The 15,976-nt window shown below is 38.4% G+C and overlaps 1 long non-coding RNA gene across 1 annotated transcript; it reads left to right on the top strand.

The window, feature by feature from the left end:
- Window positions 1-307: 307 nt before the first annotated feature.
- LOC129928507 (uncharacterized) lies at window positions 308-4,411 on the top strand. The gene is made up of 3 exons (XR_008780015.1): window positions 308-450; window positions 696-838; window positions 1,312-4,411. It is a non-coding gene; the product is annotated as an uncharacterized LOC129928507 (long non-coding RNA).
- Window positions 4,412-15,976: the final 11,565 nt, after the last annotated feature.

Below are 15,976 nucleotides of genomic sequence, written 5' to 3'. Positions count from 1 at the left end.
TCTGTCTTTCTCTCTCTCTGGCTCTATTTCTGTATCTGTTTCTATCACTGGCGGATCCAGAACTTTGGAGTGGGGGGGGGAGCGATTTTTTTCCAAATCTAACCCTAACGCCCAGTAAACCCTAACCCTATGCATAAACGTGCGTACAGCATATATATATATATATATATATATATATATATATATATATATTCGATATATGAGAATAAAATAAGACTGTTTCTCAATCTCCGACGCCCTAAAGCGTTTTCTTGCATTTTTCTCTGCAGAAACGCATCCTCCTGACATCTACAGCTCATTATTTACAAAGTTACAAAACTTACATATGTGTTTATATGTCATCGATTACTTCCCTAGAACCGGTCTATGAGGAAATTGATTATAACCAAGAAACAGTTCCAAAAGAATCTGTCAATGAGGCAGGAATACAGAACGAAAGTCATATACACAGTAATGAACATAACATCTTCATTATCTTGATATGTATAAGGCCACTAACTCCATCTTTTATTATCCTTGTTGTAAAGTATATCATAGTAATAGTCTGTATGTGTGTCACCTTTTTTAGTTACTATAATATATTTATTTATTTATCTCTGTATTTGATTTAAATGAGTGTAAAGGCGCAGTACACTAGAGTTGTTAAAAAATAACTAAATATTTGTTTACTATCATGTTTCCAAAACCATTCTCAGGGGGAAGAACCCACTTTCATGATTCACAGACGTTTGTCAAAGTGACATGCTTCGAATCTCCACGCTCGGAGAATGGATCTTCAAAACAATTTCAGCCTGATAGTTACATTCAGCTACACATGAATAATAAACTCTAATGAAAGGTAATATAAATATTAATGTTAGATCTAAAATATAACTAATTGAAGAGTTAAAAAAAATGCTGGCAACACTTGTCACCACCATTGCATGATTAGGGCTTCTCACCATAACAAAATAAAGGCAATGCAGTGTCGTAGCTAAGAAAGTTGGGGGGGGGGAGAATTTGAAGATCCCCGGGCCCCCACTTGTTGGGGGGGGGGGGCAAATGGTTGTCCGAAATTTGTTTGTAAATACATAAATTAATATATTTGATTGACAAATAGTGTCAACGGGTGTCTTCTTTTTCAACATTTATGGACAAAATTTATAACAAAGACTAAACCTAGATCTAGGTCTATCAGTACGTTGACTTTGTTGACATTTTAAAAAATATTTTTTTCCCACAGACGTCAAAGTTGTTTTTTAAAAGTTAGTTTTACATTTTAAAATGCATATCTTTAATAGATTTGTTGCCGATTTATTTTCCTTTTAAAAGAGATCAAACATGTGCTTGCAGCAAGAACAAAGAATATTTCTCTCTTTGTTACCACGAATAAAACTGTATGATATACAGCGAATTCCAGGTATCTTGTTACCTTTACTAATAATAGATTTAAATGGCGAGTATTTTAAGGTTACGCTATTTAACCTTGAAGAAACATTTACAGAATCGGGTATAACAGATCCAATAGTTATTCTTAATAATGCTAGAATTGTCCATTATTCGGGTTTGGCGTCTATAGTTTCAGAATTAAACTTCACACTCGAGTTATTACCCCTCTATTAATCTTTCCTCAATCCAATGGACACATGTTTTTCTAAATTAAAAAAACCACAAAACAACTGTTCTTATAGAGTGATAAAAGAGTGAATTACAAAGGTGGGAAAATGAAAAAAAAACAACAACTAAATGTATGTCTCTTCGTCAGAGGAAATTTCACGATCATGACCATATTTTTTATTTGTGAAATATAAAAAAATGTTATTCTTTCTATGGGAACTTTCCCCATGACCAGAGTGGGGCTACAAAACAGCGTGCCGCAGAGGTTAAACCTATGATAAAGCAGCCACAATGAGTGGCCGTCTGTCTGGCCTGCGGATACGTCTGTTAGACATAAATTCAAAGGCAACATTTCTGAACTGTGATAATCACTCTCTCAACCTGGCAGCTTTTCATTCTGCTGAGATAGATCTAACAATGGTCATCTTTTTTTTAACTGTACATGAATTGTTCAACTTTTTTTTTTCAAATTAACTTCAGAGATGGGCCAAACTGAGAGAAGATGAAGCCGCGAGTTTAAAAAAAAAAGAGTAATACAAGAGAAGAAGCTAAGTCGTCAGTTTCCTTGAATCTCGACAAACTCATCAAGCTGTTGGAGAAACTTTCTAATTCAAGAACTAAAAGAATGGACGATAGAAGCAGTACACAGAATCTTCTTCATGCAGTGGAAAATTACGAATTGATGGCTATCTGGAATTCTGGTCAAAGCTCCTGTGCCCAATTAATATAGTTCAGAAGAAACTACAAAAGTCTGGGAAGCTGCTGAAGAAATTAGTACCCTTTCATGCTTTCTGCAAAATAATGAAAAACTGACAAAAATCCAATCCATCAAAAAAAGCAAAAGAAGGTAGTGAATACTATGGATTCCCTGTAATCAAAACAACCAGAAGAAAGAAATGACTTGATGGGGAGTTGAATTCTAATGTAGGACTGTCAATAGAACTGCAATTCAAACGTGTTGCGACAGAAGTGCTGGACAGATTTCATATGGAGATGAAGGGCAGATTTCAAAGGCTGGAAAGAAAATGGACACGTTCAGGTTTCTTCTTGAACCAAGACACCTGTTGAATGATGACAAACTGTGTTACTTTTTCTGTTTGAATGATGAAATAAAGGTAAATCACTCGTTCAATGATGTCATTTGTACAAGAGCACTTTTCGTCAACAAACCAGTAATAAAATCACAAATAGACATATTGAGGAAGCAGGCTTCATATGGTAATGACATTGCAACCTCCTCCGAATACTGCTACCTCATGCCACTTCCAATGCGTCATGTGAGAGATTATTCTCAAAGATCAAGTTCATCAAAAACTATCTCAGGAGCACAATGACGCAAGAAAGGCTTATCACGGCTTTAGTGTCAGTGAAATCACAAATACTAGAAAAAATCGATGTAGATGATGTTATAGATGTCTTTGCTGCACAGGATGCACGACGTGAAGCGATATCAATGGAGATTTGTCACTTGTGCATTATTTAGCCGATAAACAGCGGTATTATTCATTAAAAGAGTCTTAATGATTATTTTTGGTTACTTTTACTGATGTACTGTACCAATTAGATTTTGGGCTTATATATTTTTGCGTACATTATCTGATGTCATGATTTCCAATATCAAAATGCAAGGGGCCCCCAAAGAGGTTAATCCCACCGGGCCCCCAAATCCTTAACTACGCCCCTGACATGATAAAAGCAGTTCCTGACATCAAAGCAAGTCTAAGCAGACAATGCACGAACACTAGCTTAACTGCTAAAGCAATGAGGTAACGTTGTGAAGTGAATATAAAGTTTGGTGTAACGTTCAGGACATTTTGAGGGAGATTTTATTTCATTTATTTTTGTATCTGCCTTGACAAAAGTGCAGTTTATTTGGTATCATCCTCAAAAGTTCTCACGAGGGCCCAAAATGGCCATGAGTTATGGGCTCAATCTCCATTGTTTTTTCGCCACAGGCTGTGGGCTTTAAATGTCGTGGGCCCGGGCTCATTGAGCTTCCTCGAGCCATGGATGCTACGCCACTGACAGAAACTACGGTTAACGAGTTAACAGCTAGTGCACGCGCGGTAGAGTCGTATCTCTTCATCAAATGTTAATTCTGAATAATTGAAGAATTACAATTTATTCAAGGCATATTTAGGACATCAAAGTTATTCTTTAAGTTCAAAACTATTAGATTACTACGTCAGATAAACATGCATAACTATATATTACTTTTTCTAATTTTGTGATTACAGTAATATCCCTTTGAGCATATTTTTGTTTTCTATTTTAAATCTACGATAATTGTAGAGCATGCTTTGTTACGGCTTAATAAAACAAAACTGTTTCTAATTGTTATTGTAGTCATTCAGCTAAAGTTATGTACTTAATAACATTTTAATATATTATTCATCTTTATTTTGACAGAGCAGCAAGTCTCGGTTTAACTAAATCCTTACTACAGACACTTATTTAACCACAGACTTCTTCTCAACTACCAAGGGACAAAGGGGTTCAGAATATAATGCAATTGTTAGCCGCCATGGCAGAAGGCGGGATCAGAACCGTGGTCTATCATAACGACAGCTCGGATCGCATACCACATGAAAAAGCAGCCAACCAGGATTAATACTTTTTGGCAGAAGTCAAGTGATACCTCTAATCCATGAATCTCAAAGCTTCCAGCTACCAGTATTACGTTGTTTTTCATGGCAGCAGACCAATTAACTTGCTTGATAATGTACTTTCCATTTCTACGTGTAACATGAAACTAATGATTCTCTTTCTTGCACCTAATTTTAATAAACATCACGGAACACAAAAGCGTATGTATTGTTTTTTTTTTTTTTTGAGAATTTTTTTTTTAGCTATGCAGAAATCTAAACATGGAAACAAAACCATTAAACCATTAAAAGTGTCTATACTAAGTTCTAGCCTGTCTGATTGTTATCAGGAGTAAGTTCCAGCCAGTCTGATTGTTGTCAGGAGTAAGTGCTAGTCAGATTGTTGATAAAACCCTAAGCTATTGGAGATATGCGGCCACTTGTAATGCAAATTATCCTATGCTCTTTCTTCAAAATGATAGAAAGTATCCATGTAACAATCTTTGAGGTCCCCCATTGAAGCAATCTGTCCTACTACAATCTGACCATTTATTGCTATCAAGAAAGTTTCTTGATTTTAGATTTAAACAAAGTGAATGTAGTCTTAACCATTTCCTAGTTTTATAAAATGTACAGGTCTTTATGTGTACCATAAATATTTTACTTTTTAGTGAGAACACACATCTTAAGAGAAAATAACAACACATCTCTACAGAAAAAAAAACAGCCCAACTTCAGTTAAACACACATAATAGTAATAATAAGGCTTGTCTTCGAGTCTGAAGATTGAGCAATGTAGTATTTCCAGTGGGATCGCAGCCCTAGCTGCGACCCAGCACAGATGAAACACATATATAGAGTGAAAAAAAAATCTTTAGCGAAAAGAAATGTGTGAAACACTCAAATTTTTATTGTCCTGGTGACTTCATTATAGGCCAAATAATTGATTCCAGCAATCTCTCTACTTGAGCTAGCGTGTCTAGAGAAACAAATACCTCACAATAGAGCCTAGTGCTGTGCGTATATGTGTGTGTATAGCTGTGACCCTGCCTAGCACAAGTGCTTGTGGTGCGTACGAGTGTACTGTTGGACAAAGACAGAAAGACGCTGGGATAGAAGAACAGTGTTTACATTGACATCAAGAGATTAGCAAGGGTTGGAGTTGTTCGGAACTATTAGCTGTCCTTTGTGCTGTCTGAAGATTGTAGTAGGAACCTGGAGCCTCCAGGTCAGTAAAGTATATCAATGTCTGTGTGACAGTTGATGATCTTAGTGATCTGGCGTATGATAATTTAATCATTGCCATATTTCTGTACCTGGGACGGCCTGTAAGTGTAGAAATATTTTATATTTTCTTTTACTAGATATATGTCACACTATGTGTAAATATGCTAGATATATTTTAATTTAGTTTTATTTTCTAGTTGGCAGTTGTTCCCAACATGCTGTATTAAAAATGGCGGCGCCCAGTTTAGCATGATATGAATATGTTGTTCATGTTCTAGATCTAATAGAATATATGATTTTGTATTTATAGTTTTGCATTTATGTATTGCAGGCTATTATTACTGCTGAATATAGATCTAACTGCTGAATATAGCTGCTGAAATACATGCTGCTGTATCTAATATTGCTGCTTTAAGCTGCTGCTGTAGATCTAGACTAGTATTATTTTGTTTCTGTAGAGTGTAGTGTTGCCTTAGACTTGGACGCCTTAGTGAGTTAGTCTTAGTGGTTTAGTCTGTTCTTAGTCTTAGTGAATACTAATAGTAATGTACTGAGACTAAGATGTTCTTGTTTTAGTTTTAGTGTTATGGGTTGGTTGTAGTAGTAGAATATTGTAGATCTAGACTAGTTTATTGTAGTGTGTTAGTGTAGATCTAGGTCTAGTGTAGTAGTTGTAGTGATTTAGTTAGATAGTTGGTTGGATCAGTTTGGGTTAGTATTAGTTGGTTGGATCAGTTTGGGTTAGATAGTTGGTTGGATCAGTTTGGGTTAGATAGTTGGTTGGATCAGTTTGGGTTAGATAGTTGGTTGGATCAGTTTGGGTTAGATAGTTGGTTGGATCAGTTTGGGTTAGATAGTTGGTTGGATCAGTTTGGGTTAGATAGTTGGTTGGATCAGTTTGGGTTAGATAGTTGGTTGGATCAGTTTGGGTTAGATAGTTGGTTGGATCAGTTTGGGTTAGATAGTTGGTTAGATCAGTTTGGGTTAGATAGTTGGTTGGATCAGTTTGGGTTAGATAGTTGGTTGGATCAGTTTGGGTTAGATAGTTGGTTGGATCAGTTTGGGTTAGATAGTTGGTTGGATCAGTTTGGGTTAGATAGTTGGTTGGATCAGTTTGGGTTAGTATTAGTTGGTTGGATCAGTTTGGGTTAGATAGTTGGTTGGATCAGTTTGGGTTAGATAGTTGGTTGGATCAGTTTGGGTTAGATAGTTGGTTGGATCAGTTTGGGTTAGATAGTTGGTTGGATCAGTTTGGGTTAGATAGTTGGTTGGATCAGTTTGGGTTAGATAGTTGGTTGGATCAGTTTGGGTTAGATAGTTGGTTGGATCACTTTGGGTTAGATAGTTGGTTGGATCAGTTTGGGTTAGTATTTGTTGGTTGGATTAGTTTGGGTTAGATAGTTGGTTGGATCAGTTTGGGTCAGATAGTTGGTTGGATCAGTTTGGGTTAGATAGTTGGTTGGATCAGTTTGGGTTAGATAGTTGGTTGGATCAGTTTGGGTTAGATAGTTGGTTGGATCAGTTTGGGTTAGATAGTTGGTTGGATCAGTTTGGGTTAGATAGTTGGTTGGATCAGTTTGGGTTAGATAGTTGGTTGGATCAGTTTGGGTTAGATAGTTGGTTGGATCAGTTTGGGTTAGATAGTTGGTTGGATCAGTTTGGGTTAGATAGTTGGTTGGATCAGTTTGGGTTAGATAGTTGGTTGGATCAGTTTGGGTTAGATAGTTGGTTGGATCACTTTGGGTTAGATAGTTGGTTGGATCAGTTTGGGTTAGTATTAGTTGGTTGGATTAGTTTGGGTTAGATAGTTGGTTGGATCAGTTTGGGTCAGATAGTTGGTTGGATCAGTTTGGGTTAGATAGTTGGTTGGATCAGTTTGGGTTAGATAGTTGGTTGGATCAGTTTGGGTTAGATAGTTGGTTGGATCAGTTTGGGTTAGATAGTTGGTTGGATCAGTTTGGGTTAGATAGTTGGTTGGATCAGTTTGGGTTAGATAGTTGGTTGGATCAGTTTGGGTTAGATAGTTGGTTGGATCAGTTTGGGTTAGATAGTTGGTTGGATCAGTTTGGGTTAGATAGTTGGTTGGATCAGTTTGGGTTAGATAGTTGGTTGGATCAGTTTGGGTTAGTATTAGTTGGTTGGATCAGTTTGGGTTAGATAGTTGGTTGGATCAGTTTGGGTTAGATAGTTGGTTGGATCAGTTTGGGTTAGATAGTTGGTTGGATCAGTTTGGGTTAGATAGTTGGTTGGATCAGTTTGGGTTAGATAGTTGGTTGGATCAGTTTGGGTTAGATAGTTGGTTGGATCAGTTTGGGTTAGTATTAGTTGGTTGGATCAGTTTGGGTTAGATAGTTGGTTGGATCAGTTTGGGTTAGATAGTTGGTTGGATCAGTTTGGGTTAGATAGTTGGTTGGATCAGTTTGGGTTAAATAGTTGGTTGGATCAGTTTGGGTTAGATAGTTGGTTGGATCAGTTTGGGTTAGATAGTTGGTTGGATCAGTTTGGGTTAGATAGTTGATTGGATCAGTTTGGGTTAGTATTAGTTGGTTGGATCAGTTTGGGTTAGATAGTTGGTTGGATCAGTTTGGGTTAGATAGTTGGTTGGATCAGTTTGGGTTAGATAGTTGGTTGGATCACTTTGGGTTAGATAGTTGGTTGGATCAGTTTGGGTTAGATAGTTGGTTGGATCAGTTTGGGTTCGATAGTTGGTTGGATCAGTTTGGGTTAGATAGTTGGTTGGATCAGTTTGGGTTAGATAGTTGGTTGGATCAGTTTGGGTTAGATAGTTGGTTGGATCAGTTTGGGTTAGATAGTTGGTTGGATCAGTTTGGGTTAGATAGTTGGTTGGATCAGTTTTGGTTAGATAGTTGGTTGGATCAGTTTGGGTTAGATAGTTGGTTGGATCAGTTTGGGTTAGATAGTTGGTTGGATCAGTTTGGGTTAGATAGTTGGTTGGATCAGTTTGGGTTAGTATTAGTTGGTTGGATCAGTTTGGGTTAGATAGTTGGTTGGATCAGTTTGGGTTAGATAGTTGGTTGGATCAGTTTGGGTTAGATAGTTGGTTGGATCAGTTTGGGTTAGATAGTTGGTTGGATCAGTTTGGGTTAGTATTAGTTGGTTGGATCAGTTTGGGTTAGATAGTTGGTTGGATCAGTTTGGGTTAGATAGTTGGTTGGATCAGTTTGGGTTAGATAGTTGGTTGGATCAGTTTGGGTTAGATAGTTGGTTGGATCAGTTTGGGTTAGATAGTTGGTTGGATCAGTTTGGGTTAGATAGTTGGTTGGATCAGTTTGGGCTAGATAGTTGGTTGGATCAGTTTGGGTTAGATAGTTGGTTGGATCAGTTTGGGTTAGATAGTTGGTTGGATCAGTTTAGGTTAGATAGTTGGTTGGATCAGTTTGGGTTAGTATTAGTTGGTTGGATCAGTTTGGGTTAGTATTAGTTGGTTGGATCAGTTTGGGTTAGATAGTTGGTTGGATCAGTTTGGGTTAGATAGTTGGTTGGATCAGTTTGGGTTAGTATTAGTTGGTTGGATCAGTTTGGGTTAGTATTAGTTGGTTGGATCAGTTTGGGTTAGATAGTTGGTTGGATCAGTTTGGGTTAGATAGTTGGTCGGATCAGTTTGGGTTAGTATTAGTTGGTCGGATCAGTTTGGGTTAGATAGTTGGTTGGATCAGTTTGGGTTAGATAGTTGGTTGGATCAGTTTGGGTTAGATAGTTGGTTGGATCAGTTTGGGTTAGTATTAGTTGGTTGGATCAGTTTGGGTTAGATAGTTGGTTGGATCAGTTTGGGTTAGATAGTTGGTTGGATCAGTTTGGGTTAGATAGTTGGTTGGATCAGTTTGGGTTAGATAGTTGGTTGGATCAGTTTGGGTTAGTATTAGTTGGTTGGATCAGTTTGGGTTAGATAGTTGGTTGGATCAGTTTGGGTTAGATAGTTGGTTGGATCAGTTTGGGTTAGATAGTTGGTTGGATCAGTTTGGGTTAGATAGTTGGTTGGATCAGTTTGGGTTAGTATTAGTTGGTTGGATCAGTTTGGGTTAGTATTAGTTGGTTGGATCAGTTTGGGTTAGATAGTTGGTTGGATCAGTTTGGGTTAGATAGTTGGTTGGATCAGTTTGGGTTAGTATTAGTTGGTTGGATCAGTTTGGGTTAGTATTAGTTGGTTGGATCAGTTTGGGTTAGATAGTTGGTTGGATCAGTTTGGGTTAGATAGTTGGTTGGATCAGTTTGGGTTAGTATTAGTTGGTCGGATCAGTTTGGGTTAGATAGTTGGTTGGATCAGTTTGGGTTAGATAGTTGGTTGGATCAGTTTGGGTTAGATAGTTGGTTGGATCAGTTTGGGTTAGTATTAGTTGGTTGGATCAGTTTGGGTTAGATAGTTGGTTGGATCAGTTTGGGTTAGATAGTTGGTTGGATCAGTTTGGGTTAGATAGTTGGTTGGATCAGTTTGGGTTAGATAGTTGGTTGGATCAGTTTGGGTTAGATAGTTGGTTGGATCAGTTTGGGTTAGATAGTTGGTTGGATCAGTTTGGGTTAGATAGTTGGTTGGATCACTTTGGGTTAGATAGTTGGTTGGATCAGTTTGGGTTAGTATTAGTTGGTTGGATTAGTTTGGGTTAGATAGTTGGTTGGATCAGTTTGGGTCAGATAGTTGGTTGGATCAGTTTGGGTTAGATAGTTGGTTGGATCAGTTTGGGTTAGATAGTTGGTTGGATCAGTTTGGGTTAGATAGTTGGTTGGATCAGTTTGGGTTAGATAGTTGGTTGGATCAGTTTGGGTTAGATAGTTGGTTGGATCAGTTTGGGTTAGATAGTTGGTTGGATCAGTTTGGGTTAGATAGTTGGTTGGATCAGTTTTGGTTAGATAGTTGGTTGGATCAGTTTGGGTTAGATAGTTGGTTGGATCAGTTTGGGTTAGATAGTTGGTTGGATCAGTTTGGGTTAGATAGTTGGTTGGATCAGTTTGGGTTAGTATTAGTTGGTTGGATCAGTTTGGGTTAGATAGTTGGTTGGATCAGTTTGGGTTAGATAGTTGGTTGGATCAGTTTGGGTTAGATAGTTGGTTGGATCAGTTTGGGTTAGATAGTTGGTTGGATCAGTTTGGGTTAGATAGTTGGTTGGATCAGTTTGGGTTAGATAGTTGATTGGATCAGTTTGGGTTAGTATTAGTTGGTTGGATCAGTTTGGGTTAGATAGTTGGTTGGATCAGTTTGGGTTAGATAGTTGGTTGGATCAGTTTGGGTTAGATAGTTGGTTGGATCACTTTGGGTTAGATAGTTGGTTGGATCAGTTTGGGTTAGATAGTTGGTTGGATCAGTTTGGGTTCGATAGTTGGTTGGATCAGTTTGGGTTAGATAGTTGGTTGGATCAGTTTGGGTTAGATAGTTGGTTGGATCAGTTTGGGTTAGATAGTTGGTTGGATCAGTTTGGGTTAGATAGTTGGTTGGATCAGTTTGGGTTAGATAGTTGGTTGGATCAGTTTTGGTTAGATAGTTGGTTGGATCAGTTTGGGTTAGATAGTTGGTTGGATCAGTTTGGGTTAGATAGTTGGTTGGATCAGTTTGGGTTAGATAGTTGGTTGGATCAGTTTGGGTTAGTATTAGTTGGTTGGATCAGTTTGGGTTAGATAGTTGGTTGGATCAGTTTGGGTTAGATAGTTGGTTGGATCAGTTTGGGTTAGATAGTTGGTTGGATCAGTTTGGGTTAGATAGTTGGTTGGATCAGTTTGGGTTAGTATTAGTTGGTTGGATCAGTTTGGGTTAGATAGTTGGTTGGATCAGTTTGGGTTAGATAGTTGGTTGGATCAGTTTGGGTTAGATAGTTGGTTGGATCAGTTTGGGTTAGATAGTTGGTTGGATCAGTTTGGGTTAGATAGTTGGTTGGATCAGTTTGGGTTAGATAGTTGGTTGGATCAGTTTGGGCTAGATAGTTGGTTGGATCAGTTTGGGTTAGATAGTTGGTTGGATCAGTTTGGGTTAGATAGTTGGTTGGATCAGTTTAGGTTAGATAGTTGGTTGGATCAGTTTGGGTTAGTATTAGTTGGTTGGATCAGTTTGGGTTAGTATTAGTTGGTTGGATCAGTTTGGGTTAGATAGTTGGTTGGATCAGTTTGGGTTAGATAGTTGGTTGGATCAGTTTGGGTTAGTATTAGTTGGTTGGATCAGTTTGGGTTAGTATTAGTTGGTTGGATCAGTTTGGGTTAGATAGTTGGTTGGATCAGTTTGGGTTAGATAGTTGGTCGGATCAGTTTGGGTTAGTATTAGTTGGTCGGATCAGTTTGGGTTAGATAGTTGGTTGGATCAGTTTGGGTTAGATAGTTGGTTGGATCAGTTTGGGTTAGATAGTTGGTTGGATCAGTTTGGGTTAGTATTAGTTGGTTGGATCAGTTTGGGTTAGATAGTTGGTTGGATCAGTTTGGGTTAGATAGTTGGTTGGATCAGTTTGGGTTAGATAGTTGGTTGGATCAGTTTGGGTTAGATAGTTGGTTGGATCAGTTTGGGTTAGATAGTTGGTTGGATCAGTTTGGGTTAGTATTAGTTGGTTGGATCAGTTTGGGTTAGATAGTTGGTTGGATCAGTTTGGGTTAGATAGTTGGTTGGATCAGTTTGGGTTAGATAGTTGGTTGGATCAGTTTGGGTTAGATAGTTGGTTGGATCAGTTTGGGTTAGATAGTTGGTTGGATCAGTTTGGGTTAGTATTAGTTGGTTGGATCAGTTTGGGTTAGATAGTTGGTTGGATCAGTTTGGGTTAGATAGTTGGTTGGATCAGTTTGGGTTAGATAGTTGGTTGGATCAGTTTGGGTTAGATAGTTGGTTGGATCAGTTTGTGTTAGATAGTTGGTTGGATCAGTTTGGGTTAGATAGTTGGTTGGATCAGTTTGGGTTAGTATTAGTTGGTTGGATCAGTTTGGGTTAGATAGTTGGTTGGATCAGTTTGGGTTAGATAGTTGGTTGGATCAGTTTGGGTTAGTATTAGTTGGTTGGATCAGTTTGGGTTAAATAGTTGGTTGGATCAGTTTGGGTTAGATAGTTGGTTGGATCAGTTTGGGTTAGATAGTTGGTTGGATCAGTTTGGGTTAGTATTAGTTGGTTGGATCAGTTTGGGTTAGATAGTTGGTTGGATCAGTTTGGGTTAGATAGTTGGTTGGATCAGTTTGGGTTAGATAGTTGGTTGGATCAGTTTGGGTTAGTATTAGTTGGTTGGATCAGTTTGGGTTAGATAGTTGGTTGGATCAGTTTGGGTTAGATAGTTGGTTGGATCAGTTTGGGTTAGATAGTTGGTTGGATCAGTTTGGGTTAGATAGTTGGTTGGATCAGTTTGGGTTAGTATTAGTTGGTTGGATCAGTTTGGGTTAGATAGTTGGTTGGATCAGTTTGGGTTAGATAGTTGGTTGGATCAGTTTGGGTTAGATAGTTGGTTGGATCAGTTTGGGTTAGATAGTTGGTTGGATCACTTTGGGTTAGATAGTTGGTTGGATCAGTTTGGGTTAGATAGTTGGTTGGATCAGTTTGGGTTCGATAGTTGGTTGGATCAGTTTGGGTTAGATAGTTGGTTGGATCAGTTTGGGTTAGATAGTTGGTTGGATCAGTTTGGGTTAGATAGTTGGTTGGATCAGTTTGGGTTAGATAGTTGGTTGGATCAGTTTGGGTTAGATAGTTGGTTGGATCAGTTTGGGTTAGATAGTTGGTTGGATCAGTTTGGGTTAGATAGTTGGTTGGATCAGTTTGGGTTAGATAGTTGGTTGGATCAGTTTGGGTTAGATAGTTGGTTGGATCAGTTTGGGTTAGTATTAGTTGGTTGGATCAGTTTGGGTTAGATAGTTGGTTGGATCAGTTTGGGTTAGATAGTTGGTTGGATCAGTTTGGGTTAGATAGTTGGTTGGATCAGTTTGGGTTAGATAGTTGGTTGGATCAGTTTGGGTTAGTATTAGTTGGTTGGATCAGTTTGGGTTAGATAGTTGGTTGGATCAGTTTGGGTTAGATAGTTGGTTGGATCAGTTTGGGTTAGATAGTTGGTTGGATCAGTTTGGGTTAGATAGTTGGTTGGATCAGTTTGGGTTAGATAGTTGGTTGGATCAGTTTGGGTTAGATAGTTGGTTGGATCAGTTTGGGCTAGATAGTTGGTTGGATCAGTTTGGGTTAGATAGTTGGTTGGATCAGTTTGGGTTAGATAGTTGGTTGGATCAGTTTAGGTTAGATAGTTGGTTGGATCAGTTTTGGTTAGTATTAGTTGGTTGGATCAGTTTGGGTTAGTATTAGTTGGTTGGATCAGTTTGGGTTAGATAGTTGGTTGGATCAGTTTGGGTTAGATAGTTGGTTGGATCAGTTTGGGTTAGTATTAGTTGGTTGGATCAGTTTGGGTTAGTATTAGTTGGTTGGATCAGTTTGGGTTAGATAGTTGGTTGGATCAGTTTGGGTTAGATAGTTGGTTGGATCAGTTTGGGTTAGTATTAGTTGGTCGGATCAGTTTGGGTTAGATAGTTGGTTGGATCAGTTTGGGTTAGATAGTTGGTTGGATCAGTTTGGGTTAGATAGTTGGTTGGATCAGTTTGGGTTAGTATTAGTTGGTTGGATCAGTTTGGGTTAGATAGTTGGTTGGATCAGTTTGGGTTAGATAGTTGGTTGGATCAGTTTGGGTTAGATAGTTGGTTGGATCAGTTTGGGTTAGATAGTTGGTTGGATCAGTTTGGGTTAGTATTAGTTGGTTGGATCAGTTTGGGTTAGATAGTTGGTTGGATCAGTTTGGGTTAGTATTAGTTGGTTGGATCAGTTTGGGTTAGATAGTTGGTTGGATCAGTTTAGGTTAGATAGTTGGTTGGATCAGTTTGGGTTAGTATTAGTTGGTTGGATCAGTTTGGGTTAGTATTAGTTGGTTGGATCAGTTTGGGTTAGATAGTTGGTTGGATCAGTTTGGGTTAGATAGTTGGTTGGATCAGTTTGGGTTAGTATTAGTTGGTTGGATCAGTTTGGGTTAGTATTAGTTGGTTGGATCAGTTTGGGTTAGATAGTTGGTTGGATCAGTTTGGGTTAGATAGTTGGTTGGATCAGTTTGGGTTAGTATTAGTTGGTCGGATCAGTTTGGGTTAGATAGTATGTTGGATCAGTTTGGGTTAGATAGTTGGTTGGATCAGTTTGGGTTAGATAGTTGGTTGGATCAGTTTGGGTTAGTATTAGTTGGTTGGATCAGTTTGGGTTAGTATTAGTTGGTTGGATCAGTTTGGGTTAGATAGTTGGTTGGATCAGTTTGGGTTAGATAGTTGGTTGGATCAGTTTGGGTTAGTATTAGTTGGTCGGATCAGTTTGGGTTAGATAGTATGTTGGATCAGTTTGGGTTAGATAGTTGGTTGGATCAGTTTGGGTTAGATAGTTGGTTGGATCAGTTTGGGTTAGTATTAGTTGGTTGGATCAGTTTGGGTTAGATAGTTGGTTGGATCAGTTTGGGTTAGATAGTTGGTTGGATCAGTTTGGGTTAGATAGTTGGTTGGATCAGTTTGGGTTAGATAGTTGGTTGGATCAGTTTGGGTTAGTATTAGTTGGTTGGATCAGTTTGGGTTAGATAGTTGGTTGGATCAGTTTGGGTTAGATAGTTGGTTGGATCAGTTTGGGTTAGATAGTTGGTTGGATCAGTTTGGGTTAGTATTAGTTGGTCGGATCAGTTTGGGTTAGATAGTATGTTGGATCAGTTTGGGTTAGATAGTTGGTTGGATCAGTTTGGGTTAGATAGTTGGTTGGATCAGTTTGGGTTAGTATTAGTTGGTTGGATCAGTTTGGGTTAGATAGTTGGTTGGATCAGTTTGGGTTAGATAGTTGGTTGGATCAGTTTGGGTTAGATAGTTGGTTGGATCAGTTTGGGTTAGATAGTTGGTTGGATCAGTTTGGGTTAGTATTAGTTGGTTGGATCAGTTTGGGTTAGATAGTTGGTTGGATCAGTTTGGGTTAGATAGTTGGTTGGATCAGTTTGGGTTAGATAGTTGGTTGGATCAGTTTGGGTTAGTATTAGTTGGTTGGATCAGTTTGGGTTAGTATTAGTTGGTTGGATCAGTTTGGGTTAGATAGTTGGTTGGATCAGTTTGGGTTAGATAGTTGGTTGGATCAGTTTGGGTTAGTATTAGTTGGTTGGATCAGTTTGGGTTAGTATTAGTTGGTTGGATCAGTTTGGGTTAGATAGTTGGTTGGATCAGTTTGGGTTAGATAGTTGGTTGGATCAGTTTGGGTTAGTATTAGTTGGTCGGATCAGTTTGGGTTAGATAGTTGGTTGGATCAGTTTGGGTTAGATAGTTGGTTGGATCAGTTTGGGTTAGATAGTTGGTTGGATCAGTTTGGGTTAGTATTAGTTGGTTGGATCAGTTTGGGTTAGATAGTTGGTTGGATCAGTTTGGGTTAGATAGTTGGTTGGATCAGTTTGGGTTAGATAGTTGGTTGGATCAGTTTGGGTTAGATAGTTGGTTGGATCAGTTTGGGTTAGATAGTTGGTTGGATCAGTTTGGGTTAGATAGTTGGTTGGATCAGTTTGGGTTAGATAGTTGGTTGGATCACTTTGGGTTAGATAGTTGGTTGGATCAGTTTG

The sequence above is a fragment of the Biomphalaria glabrata genome, chromosome 10, assembly GCF_947242115.1.
Source record: "Biomphalaria glabrata chromosome 10, xgBioGlab47.1, whole genome shotgun sequence".
Classification (NCBI taxonomy): domain Eukaryota; kingdom Metazoa; phylum Mollusca; class Gastropoda; family Planorbidae; genus Biomphalaria; species Biomphalaria glabrata.
This window is presented reverse-complemented; position numbering and strand designations above follow the sequence as displayed.